Source organism: Coregonus clupeaformis, unplaced genomic scaffold (assembly GCF_020615455.1).
Source record: "Coregonus clupeaformis isolate EN_2021a unplaced genomic scaffold, ASM2061545v1 scaf2570, whole genome shotgun sequence".
In the NCBI taxonomy this organism is placed as follows: domain Eukaryota; kingdom Metazoa; phylum Chordata; class Actinopteri; order Salmoniformes; family Salmonidae; genus Coregonus; species Coregonus clupeaformis.
Genome location: NW_025536024.1, coordinates 1295 through 13854, shown reverse-complemented (window position 1 = coordinate 13854; position 12560 = coordinate 1295). Strand labels below are relative to the sequence as shown.

The 12560-nt window shown below is 41.5% G+C and overlaps 1 long non-coding RNA gene and 1 pseudogene across 1 annotated transcript; both read right to left on the bottom strand.

Annotated features, from left to right (window-relative positions):
* Nucleotides 1–465: 465 nt before the first annotated feature.
* LOC121562663 lies at nucleotides 466–2535 on the bottom strand. Its single transcript, XR_005999600.2, has 3 exons — nucleotides 2300–2535; nucleotides 1553–1724; nucleotides 466–501 (listed from the first exon to the last, which is right to left on the bottom strand). It is a non-coding gene; the product is annotated as an uncharacterized LOC121562663 (long non-coding RNA).
* An 890-nt stretch (nucleotides 2536–3425) lies between these two features.
* On the bottom strand, nucleotides 3426–8105 carry LOC123488904 (annotated as a pseudogene).
* Between the last annotated feature and the right edge of the window lie 4455 nt (nucleotides 8106–12560).

The following is a 12560-nucleotide window of genomic DNA, read 5'->3' as shown; positions in this document are numbered from 1 at the left end:
CTATTACCAACTACTCTAGTGTAGTACTGCAAATTATATTTGTGGTAGTCGGCACGATCAGATATGCCTATTAATCAATACCTCCACGTTACAAAAAGTAAATAATACATTTCAAAATATGAAGCTAGATTATTTTCTTTCTTAAAGTGGTATGAGAATATCTATCTCAAAGAATATCTATATCATAGAATATCTATATCAACGAATGTCTATATCAAAGTGCACTTTTAAAAAGTGTATAAGTGTGTAATTATAATTACCACATTTTTTGTCGTGGTTGATCTCTTCGAGTAAGAACGATTATATAGGACTTGTAATGGACAATCAGAGACTGAGGGCAGGTCACGTGTCCAGACGGATCGCAGTTGTAGTTGTCGATGATGACACTGAAGTTATGTCGAGGAACTATTTCTTTAATCAAACGTAGGTGCAGTTTTCCTGGAAACTGTAATATTGCCCATCAAATGACGTAATGAGGGTCTCCCCATCCATAGCATATACCTGAGAGATGAAACAGAGAAACGGTACCAAATAGATAGATCACTCATCAATACAAGAGTTTAAAATCCTACTCCAGTCTCCCTTTTCACCTCATTTAACACCTGATTTACTGAACACAACAGGTGGTCTAGGTATCCTCATGACATGGCACAAGCAAGAGGGGAGGCTGAAAAACATCACAATGCTCACCATCAGATCAGACCAGAGGTGCAACTTTCACTGGGGGACGTTCTGATATTGCATTTTGTACCCCTCCAGTTTTTTTCATTGGAATGTGATACAAAACAAGGCAACAGTATGTTTTAGGACCATGCGGACGCCTCCGAGCGGTCGGGGAGGATGTTTGGAGAATTTATCCGACTGGATAATAAAAGTATTAACTATTATTATTAATATTATTAGATATTATTATTATTGTTATTATTATTATTATTATTATTATTATTATTATTATTATTATTATTATTATTATTATTATCACTATTATTACTATTATTAGCATTATTATTACTATGATTATTATTGTTATCAATTATTGTCACTATTGTTATTACTATTATTATTATCATTGTTATTATCATTATTATTACTATTATTAGTATTATCATTATTAGTATCATTATTATTACTATTACTATTGTTATTATTATTATTATTATTATCAATATTATTATCATTTTTATTGTCATTATTATTACAAATATTATTACAATTATTATCATTATTATTATTATTATATTATTATTATTATTATTATTAATTATTATTATTATTATGTTCACCCCCACTTAAAAAAACAAAGTTGCGTCCCTGGATCATACCAACTCCTTGAAGTTTGCAGTTGTGTCTAAAAAACACTATTTTGTTCAAAACACAATGTATTTGTTTACCCTTTAGTGTGTGTACTTCACTGTATTAATACTTGGGATATCGCTTTTCAACAGGAAAGTTCAAAAATCACTGCCGGACGTCTTTAAAACAAGTAAACTTGGAGTATGAAGTATTTGTAGAAGGAGATAAGATAAGAAAAATCATTATGTTTTGAACTTACATTGACATTCGTAGCGATAGCAGCAACCTGATTCGTCATAGACTTTCACTGGTGGAAATCCATTTTCACACACAGGCTGTTGTACAGACTCACAGGCCACAAACGTTGTGGTAATTACACCCCTGTTGCACGTTTGAGTAGTGCAGTTGCCTGTTTTCCAAGTTTCACCATCCTAAAGTCGAAAATATATGTTTTAGTCCTGAAAGGAAACAAACTACGTACTACACAACACTATGAACTGAGAAACACACTACGTATTACACAACACTATGAACTGAGAAACACACTACGTACTACACAACACTATGAACTGAGAAACACACTACGTACTACACAACACTATGAACTGAGAAACACATACGGGTACTACACAACACTATGAACTGAGAAACAAAACTCACGTACTACACAACACTATGAACTGAGAAACACACACGTATTACACAACACTATGAACTGAGAAACACACTACGTATTACACAACACTATGAACTGAGAAACACACCACGTACTACAACACTATGAACTGAGAAACACACTACGTACTACACAACACTATGAACTGAGAAACACACTACCGTACTACACAACACTACGAACTGAGAAACACACTACGTACTACACAACACTATGAACTGAGAACACACTACGTACTACACAACACTATGAACTGAGAAACACACTACGTACTACACAACACTATGAACTGAGAAACACAATTATTCTGTCGAAACTTTATTTCATTACCTTTCTTGGTGGATTGACATATTCACAGCCTCTGGAAGGTGTAGTCGGGGACAATCTAGATGTTGTAGAACGTGTAGCTTCTGTTGTTGTTGAGACAGTGCTGACTGTAGTTGAGACAGTGCTGACTGTAGTTGAGACAGTGCTGACTGTAGTTGGGGTCGGAGATGGACACGGTCTGGCTTGTTTCTCAACAATACAACTTGAGTTACAGTAAGAGGTGAAACACCAGCCTGCCCCGTCAGTCCGTTGTATATCAAGGAACCTAAACAAAAACATATTAGTAACAAATAGATATTAAATGAAGTGTATGAATGCATTATGTAGTCAGATTTGATCATTTTAATGAAGGAAGCTATCACTTACCAGCAGGGAAATATTGTTTTTTATATGTGCAAAAACATAATGTGGTAGGAGTTGGGGTTGGGGTAGTGGTAGGAGTTGTGGTTGGGGTAGTGGTAGGAGTTGTGGTTTGGATAGTGGTAGGAGTTGTTGTTGGGGTAGTGGTAGGAGTTGTGGTTGGGGTAGTGGTAGGAGTTGTTGTTGGGGTAGTGGTAGGAGTTGTTGTTGGGGTAGTGGTAGGAGATGTTGTTGGGGTTGTTGTGGTAGGGGCTTTGGTGGTGGCTGTTGTCGTTTCCTCAGAGGTAGTCGTAGATGGGGTTGTTGTTGTGGTTGTTGTTGGGGTAGTCGTAGGGGTTGTTGTGGGTGTTGTTGTGGTAGGGGCTTTGGTGGTGGCTGTTGTCGTTTCCTCAGAGGTAGTCGTAGATGGGGTTGTTATTGTGGTTGTTGTTGGGGTAGTGGTAGGGGTTGTTGTGGGTGTTGTTGATTCTGGACCAGTTGTAATTTCTTCTGTTGTTTCACTTTGTTGTGGAATACGCTGTTGTCTTAGTAGTTGTTGTGGTTGTAGTAGTAGTAGTTGTTGTTGTTGGTGGTAGTAGTAGTGTTGTTGTTGTTGGTGTAGTGGTTGTTGTGGGTGTTGTTGATTCTGGACCAGTTGTAAATTCCTTTAGTTGTTGTGGATGGGGTTGTTGTCTTAGTTGTGGTTGTTGGACTTTCTGTGGTGCTTGTTGTTGGGGTAGTTGTTGTTGTTGTTGGGGTAGTGGGTGTTGTTGGCCTAGTGGTTGTTTCCTCAGAGGTCGTCGTAGATGGGGTTGTTGTTGGGGTAGTAGTTGGGGTAGTGGTAGGGGTTGTTGTGGGTGTTGGTGTAATGGTTGTTGTGGGGGTAGGGGTTGTTATTGTGGTTGTTGTTGGGGTAGTTGTTGGCATAGTGGTTGTTATTAAACTGGTAGTAGGTGTTGTGGGCCTTTCTGAGGTGGTAGTTGTCTCATTCCCACAAACATCAACACAACATTTGACTCTGATTTCATAGTTGTAGCATATTGGTGGGATGCCTTGATCCTTGTTGATATCAGTCCAACCGAGGGATTGCTTCAACCTTTTGACCTAGGTTCCAAAGGAACATCAAATCTTTCTTTGGCTCTGCATTGTACTTCCTTGGGTTTACTGCAAATATCTATGGTTTCGAAATCTCCTCCTTCTGGTCCAATTTTAGGATAATTTTTGTCAATCCAGTCTGACCATTCACAGATGAGGCAGTGTGGAGTAGAAGTGGGTGGAGTGGTTGGTGTTGAAGTAGGGGTTGTTGTTGTGGTTGTTGGGGTAGTGGTAGGGGTTGTAGTTGTTGTTGTGGTAGGGGCTTTGGTGGTGGCTGTTGTCGTTTCCTCAGAGGTAGTCGTAGATGGGGTTGTTGTTGTGGTTGTTGTTGGGGTAGTGGTAGGGGTTGTTGTTGGGGTAGTGGGTGTTGTTGTTGTTGGTTGTGTAGTGGTAGGGGTTGTTGTTGGGGAAGTGGGTGTTGTTGTTGTTGGTGGTGTAATGGTTGTTGTGGGGGTAGGGGTTGTTATTGTGGTTGTTGTTGGGGTTGTTGTTGTCGTTTCCTCAGAGGTAGTCGTAGATGGGGTTGTTGTTGTGGTTGTTGTTGGGGTAGTGGTAGGGGTTGTTGTGGGTGTTGTTGATTCTGGACCAGTTGTAATTTCTTCTGTTGTTTCACTTGTTGTGGAATACGCTGTTGTCTTAGTAGTTGTTGGACTTTCTGTGGTGGTTGTTGTTGTTGTGGTTGCAGTAGTAGTAGTTGTTGTTGTTGGTGTAGTGGTTGTTGTGGGTGTTGTTGATTCTGGACCAGTTGTAAATTCCTCTGTTACTGTTGTTGTTGTGGATGGGGTTGTTGTCTTAGTTATGGTTGTTGGACTTTCTGTGGTGCTTGTTGTTGGGGTAGTTGTTGTTGTTGTTGTTGGGGTAGTGGGTGTTGTTGTTGTTGGTTGTGTAGTGGTAGGGGTTGTTGTTGGGGAAGTGGGTGTTGTTGTTGTTGGTGGTGTAATGGTTGTTGTGGGTGTTGTTGGTGTAGGGGGTTGTTATTGTGGTTGTTGTTGGGGTCGTTGTTGTCGTTTCCTCAGAGGTAGTCGTAGATGGGGTTGTTGTTGGGGTAGTAGTTGGGGTAGTGGTAGGGGTTGTTGTTGGGGTAGTGGTAGGAGTTGTTGGGGTTGATGTAGTAGTTTTTTCTGTCTGTATTGTCAAAGTTGTTATTTCTTTAAGAGGTGCGGATGATTGTATATGTGGTGAATTTGTGAAGACAGTGATGCCTGTTTTTGTGGTAGTGGCTTTGGTGGTGGCTGTTGTCGTTTCCTCAGAGGTAGTTGTAGATGGGGTTGTTGTTGTGGTTGTTGTTGGGGTAGTGGTAGGGGTTGTTGTGGGTGTTGTTGATTCTGGACCAGTTGTAATTTCTTCTGTTGTTTCACTTGTTGTGGAATACGCTGTTGTCTTAGTAGTTGTTGTGGTTGTAGTAGTAGTAGTTGTTGTTGTTGGTGTTGTGGTTGTTGTGGGTGTAGTAGTAGTAGTTGTTGTTGTTGGTGTAGTGGTTGTTGTGGGTGTTGTTGATTCTGGACCAGTTGTAATTTCCTTTGTTGTTGTGGATGGGGTTGTAGTCTTAGTTGTGGTTGTTGGACTTTCTGTGGTGCTTGTTGTTGGGGTAGTTGTTGTTGTTGTTGGGGTAGTGGGTGTTGTTGGCCTAGTGGTTGTTTCCTCAGAGGTCGTCGTAGATGGGGTTGTTGTTGGGGTAGTAGTTGGGGTAGTGGTAGGGGTTGTTGTTGGTGTAGTTGTTGTTGTTGTTGGTGTAATGGTTGTTGTGGGGGTAGGGGTTGTTATTGTGGTTGTTGTTGGGGTAGTTGTTGGCCTAGTGGTTGTTATTTCAGTGGTATTAGGTGTTGTGGGCCTTTCTGAGGTGGTAGTTGTCCCACAAACAACACAACATTTGACTCTGATTTCATAGTTGTAGCATATTGGTGGGATGCCTTGATCCTTGTTGTGGCATATCAGTCCAACCGAGGAATTGCATTCAACCTTTTGACCTAGGTCGGCCAAAGGAACATCAATGTTTTCTTTGGCTCTGCATTGTACATCCTTGGGTTTACTGCAAATATCTATGGTTTCGAAATCTCCTCCTTCTGGTCCAATTTTAGGATAATTTTTGTCAATCCAGTCTGACCATTCACAGATCAGGCAGTGTGGAGTTGTAGCGGGTGGAGTGGTTGGTGTTGAAGTAGGGGTTGTTGTGGGGGTAGGGGTTGTTGTTGGGGTAGTGGTAGGGGTTGTAGTTGTTGTTGTGGTAGGGGCTTTGGTGGTGGCTGTTGTCGTTTCCTCAGAGGTAGTCGTAGATGGGGTTGTTGTTGTGGTTGTTGTTGGGGTAGTGGTAGGGGTTGTTGTGGGTGTTGTTGTGGACCAGTTGTAATTTCTTGTGTGGTTTCACTTGTTGTTACGCTGTTTCTCATAGTAGGTGTTGTTCTGTAGATGGGGTTGTTGTTGTAGTTGTGTGTTGTTGGTAGTGGTAGGGGTTGTTGTGGGTGTTGTTGATTCTGGACCAGTTGTAAATTCCTCTGTTACTGTTGTTGTTGTGGATGGGGTTGTTCGCTTAGTTGTGGTTGTTTGGACTTTCTGTGGTGCTTGTTGTTGGGGTAGTTGTTGTTGTTGTTGTTGGGGTAGTGGGTGTTGTTGTTGTTGGTTGTGGTGGTAGGGGTTGTTTGTTGGGGAAGTGGGTGTTGTTGTTGGTGGTGGTGTAATGGTTGTTGTGGGGGTAGGGGTTGTTATTGTGGTTGTTGTTGGGGTCGTTGTATGTCGTTTCCCCAGAGGTAGTCGTGAGATGGGGGTTGTTGTTGTGGTAGTAGTAGTGGGGTAGTGGTAGGTTGTTGGGGGTGGTTGGGGTGTTAGGGTTTGTGGTTGTTGTTGATTCTGGACCAGTTGTAATTTCTTCTGTTGTTTCACTTGTTGTGGAATACGCTGTTGTCTTAGTAGTTGTTTGTGGTTGTAGTAGTAGTAGTTGTTGTTGTTGGTGTAGTGGTTGTTGTGGGTGTTGTTGGTGTAGTGGTTGTTGTGGGTGTTGTTGGTGTAGTGGGTGTTGTGGGTGTTGTTGGTGTAATGGTTGTTGTTGTGGGGGTTGTTGATTCTGGACCAGTTGTAAATTCCTCTGTTACTGTTGTTTTGTGGATGGGGTTGTTGTCTTAGTTGTGGTTGTTGGACTTTCTGTGGTGCTTGTTGTTGGGGTAGTTGTTGTTGTTGGGGGTAGTGGTAGGGGTTGTTGTTGGGGTAGTGGGTGTTGTTGTTGGTGTAATGGTTGTTGTGGGGGTAGGGGTTGTTATTATGGTTGTTGTTGGGGTAGTTGTTGGCCTAGTGGTTGTTATTTCAGTGGTAGTAGGTGTTGTGGGCCTTTCTGAGGTGGTAGTTGTCCCACAAACAACACAACATTTGACTCTGATTTCATAGTTGTAGCATATTGGTGGGATGCCTTGATCCTTGTTGCGGCATATCAGTCCAACCGAGGAATTGCATTCAACCTTTTGACCTAGGTCGGCCAAAGGAACATCAATGTTTTCTTTGGCTCTGCATTGTACTTCCTTGGGTTCACTGCAAATATCTATGGTTTCGAAATCTCCTCCTTCTGGTCCAATTTTAGGATAATTTTTGTCAATCCAGTCTGACCATTCACAGATGAGGCAGTGTGGAGTAGAAGTGGGTGGAGTGGTTGGTGTTGAAGTAGGGGTTGTTGTGGGGGTAGGGGTTGTTGTTGTGGTTGTTGGGGTAGTGGTAGGGGTTGTTGTTGGGGTAGTGGGTGTTGTTGTTGTTGTTGGTATAATGGTTGTTGTGGGGGTAGGGGTTGTTATTGTGGTTGTTGTTGGGGTAGTTGTTGGCCTAGTGGTTGTTATTTCAGTGGTAGTAGGTGTTGTGGGCCTTTCTGAGGTGGTAGTTGTCCCCCACAAACAACACAACATTTGACTCTGATTTCATAGTTGTAGCATTTTGGTGGGATGCCTTGATCCTTGTTGTGGCATATCAGTCCAACCGAGGAATTGCATTCAACCTTTTGACCTAGGTCGGCCAAAGGAACATCAATTAATTCTTTGGCTCTGCATTGTACTTCCTTGGGTTCACTGCAAATATCTATGGTTTCGAAATCTCCTCCTTCTGGTCCAATTAAAGGATAATTTTTGTCAATCCAGTCTGACCATTCACAGATCAGGCAGTGTGGAGTAGAAGTGGGTGGAGTGGTTGGTGTTGAAGTGAGGGTTGTTGTGGGGGTAGTGGTAGGGTTTTGTTGTTGAGGTAGGTAGTAGTGAGTGTAGGAGTTGTTGTGGTTAGTGGTAGGAGTTGTTGTTTGGGCAGTGGTAGGAGTTGAGAAAACAAATACTGTTGTGGTCGGTGCTTGGGTGGATATCTGTGTTGTTGTAACACTTGGTGAAGTTGTGAGTGTGAGACAGGGTTTCATATTCCGGACAATGGTTCCGTTGGTTTTGCAGATGGCAGTAATACAGGTCCCATCACCGTCAGTTGTGTTATATACGATAGCTCCATTCGGGTATGTTCTGCCGTCGTATATACAATGGCAGGCTGCAATATGATTTTCTACAGTGAACAAGTTATTATCATGTTCATCTTGTCATGTTACCTTCTTGGTAATGAAGGCTAATGTTTCAGTTTGTAACAGTTTTCCTTACCTTGATATCATAGCTGCAATTGGCCTTAGTTGATGAGCAAAGACTTGAAAAAGAAAGCAGGGGGTTTTAGTACCTTTGAAAGTCGAATAAGATGTTATTTGTTATGATTTGAAAGCATCTGTTATATGTTTACAACAAGGCTTATCCCCTTACAGTTGTGTACAATTACTGGCCCCCTGGGAAATCACCAAGCCCATCTCTATCAACTGAGCTCACCGGCCATCCCCCCCTCCCTGCTGCCAATCCCATAGCTCCCGTCCCCCATTGAACCAGGCTCTTCCCTCAAATTTCCCAATAAGGTATTAACAGGTCAGATCCCAATAAGGTATTAAGAGGTCAAATCCCAATAAGGTATTAACAGGTCAAATCCCAATAAGGTATTAACAGGTCAAATCCCAATAAGGTATTAACAGGTCAGATCCCAATAAGGTATTAACAGGTCAAATCCCAATAAGGTATTAACAGGTCAGATCCCAATAAGGTATTAACAGGTCAGATCCCAATAAGGTATTAACAGGTCAGATCCCAATAAGGTATTAACAGGTCAAATCCCCAATAAGGTATTAACAGGTCAGATCCCAATAAGGTATTAACAGGTCAAATCCCAATAAGGTATTAACAGGTCAAATCCCAATAAGGTATTAACAGGTCAAATCCCAATAAGGTATTAACAGGTAAATCCCAAATAAGATATTAACAGGTCAAATCCCAATCTTTGAAAAGCTAAATCAGTTGAATGGTAGGAAAAACGTCTTTGTAGGGGGACCATTGACATCGCCTTATCTCACCAGAAACATAGGTATATAGAAATATACCAACCATGTTAAATACTATGTAATGTAAATACAGTATCTATGTATATGTCAAAATGCTGATATAAAAACATACCATCTCTGGACAGTTCTCCTTGGGAAGAGTATAACGTCATCCTCGTTGTAATGTGTTCCATCTCCATCATAGCAACCACACCTGCTTGATAGGGGACACACTTCATGGTTCTTTCTTCCTAAATAAGGCTGGTCCGGAGGACATTTTGGATGAGCAACCTTTAAGATAAACAGTCAATTTAATCCAGGACACCTGCACAGATTAGATCATGCTCATGGTATCTAGTTCTAACACCAAAGCTGGATATGATATTTAAATATTTTGTATTTAGTTTTTCAGTATAGATAGACAAGGGAGGAGGAGTCAATACATATTTTATACTGTACATTTGTTTTACAACTTGGCATGTAATATGGTCTAAATCAAAGGGCCAAGCTGCTATGAAGGGCTGTTGAATTTACTGGCCTTGAGTGCAGGGGGATCTGACTGGAGCATGTTCCTGAGAGATCCTGCAGGTCTTCTTACAGGGGTCTCCCACCACGGCTGGATAATGCCACTCACACTCACCAATAGGGTTGTAGAAATCACATGAGACAGAAGCTGGGGAAAAGGGGAATTAAAACATGTCACCAATAGAGTTGTAGAAATCACAGAACACAGCTAGGAAATTAAAACATGTCACCAATAGGGTTTGTAGAAAATCTACAGAACACAGCTGGGGAAATTAAAAACATGTTTCATTTTAACCAGGGTCCCAAACGAGGAATGATTAAACAGTTACACATACAATCCGGGGTATTTCGCCCCAATAGCAAAAACAATCCCACCTATCCATCAATCAATTGTCCCACTCAAAGCAAATGACTCCGGCAGATATCTGGTGTTCTCCACCTGATACAAGCCCCCTCTCTCTCCTCGTGCAGCCTGGGCGTGGGCTGCTACATGCAACAGAAATATTCACAGTCTCCCCCAGTGTCACAGGCACCACGAGTCCCCTACACAGGCATCATGGAATGGGGTGGGGGTCCACCTTTTAGGAAGATGCATTTAGCCATCATTTATTTATTCAATGCACTTTGCCTTGCTTGTTGAACAGACTCACAGATGAACTCCTGATGATGATGCATTAACCATAATGACCCTGTGAAGTCTATAAACTCTTGTTTGAAGCATTAACCATATTGACCCTGTAAGAAGTCTATGAACTCTTGTTGAAGCATTAACCATATTGACCCTGTGAAGTCGAACTCTTGTTGAAGCCTTAATATTATTGTACTTATGCACTGTCACTGCTGCGAATTTTACACAGGCTCCAATTCGGGATATTTTACTCCAATTATTTGTGGTTATCTGATACCTATCCTGATCTTGTCCTTACATTGTACAGACATTTAACAACAAAAACATGGAATCTGATCTTTTGAGCTCTGATTTATACCACTTCCCATATGTGGATCTCAAACCCTGATTCAAACCCGATTCTCCATGCGACCTGCTCCAGATCTGATGTTTTCTCTAAAGTGGGGGTTTTGCACATGACCTGCCATGACCATGACAAATCCACCCCAAAATGTAAAAGACAGGAAATAAGCATTGCATCTTTGTAGCTAAAGATATCTTCCGGCTACAACCTGAGGTTTCTTATATTCTCCTAAATATCACGTCAGACACTTCAAAATCATTCCTTATGATTTATTTTTTCTGTATTTTTTTTTGCCATTTATGAAAAGTGTTATTCAATGTGTTTCTATGGGCTGGCAGTAGTAAAGGCCAAAATTCAATATTTTATCAAAATTTTTTTTATATATTTTTTGAAACCTAAAGGGGTCCTACATTTCTAAATCAAATAGCTAAATGATCAATGGTATGACCATCTTAAAACAATTCGATATCTCCCCCAGAATGTATCTGCTTTACTCTCTATTGTATGTATAGGTTATGCAAATGACTTATATCTATATCTGTGTCTTTTGTCTTTGTTTTTGAGCTGCGCCACGTCAACTTCCTAACAACTTTGGTTGGTATGGCAATAAAGTGTTGAATCTATCTTGACTAGTATCTGCTGTTATGTACCTCTGAGTGGCAGGCTGCGAACACTTTACTGGTGATGATGCTGCAACGCCAGAGACCAGGACTCCCTGTATGATCTTAAAGCGCATGGGTTCTTTATGACATCAGTGCTAGCAAATTCTAGCTGGACACTTCCAGCTGTTCCCAAACTCCAGAGCGTCAACAACCACTTCCTGGGTTTCTGGACGGAAGTCTCTTTTCCATTACCATCGTAGCTCTACACACAGACTGGCTAATACACTTGGGCCCTGGAAGGAGAACATGGTTTTATAATATCACATGTTTAATTATGAGGATACACTTTCTATTCTTGATCAATTGGGTTAAACAAATATACAGTGTGAGCCACTGGTTGAAAATGTCTCATTCTAGTCACTCACCTGGAAAGTAGAGCTGAGTTTGATAAACAGGCTATTCTTCTTATCCCACATGAGGATCAGGCCAATTTTTCAGCCCCAACAACAACATACAGACCGATAGAGTGGACCTGGAAAGTGGCACGTCTACCCCATTCTCTTGTTTGATCACTTTTACAGATTCATCTGCCAGTATGATCTCATTGTTTGAAAGAAAGAAACACAATGTGTTCATTTTATTGCTAATGTAAGACTAGTAGACAGGGTTACACTGTCCAGGGTTACACTGTCCAGGTTACACTATCCAGGGTTACACTGTCCAGGGTTACACTATCCAGGGTTACACTGTCCAGGTTACACTATCCAGGTTACACTGTCCAGGTTACACTGTCCAGGTTACACTATCCAGGGTTAACACTGTCCAGGGCTACACTATCCAGGTTAACCACTGTCCAGGTTACACTATCCAGGGTTACACTATCCAGGTTACACTGTCAGGTTACACTGTCCAGGGTTACACTGGGTTTCAGGTTACACTATCCAGGTTACACTATCCAGGGTTACACTATCCAGGGTTACACTATCCAGGCTACACTATCCAGGGTTACACTATCCAGGGTTACACTGTCCAGGGTTACACTGTCCAGGGTTACACTATCCTTAGGGTTACACTATTCAGGGTTACACTGTCCAGGTTGATAAATTATCCAGGGTTTACACTGGCCAGGTTACACTGTCCAGGGTCACACTATCCAGGTTACACTGTCCAGGTTGGTACACTATCCAGGGTTACACTGTCCAGGGTTACACTATCCAGGGTTAACCACTATCCAGGGTTTACACTATCCAGGTTACACTATCCAGGTTACACTATCCAGGGTCATACCTTATCCAGGGTTAAACAATGTGGTGGTGCTGGGTTCTTAAGAACAATTACCCAGTTTGTACACAGATACAACATGTCGCATTTTA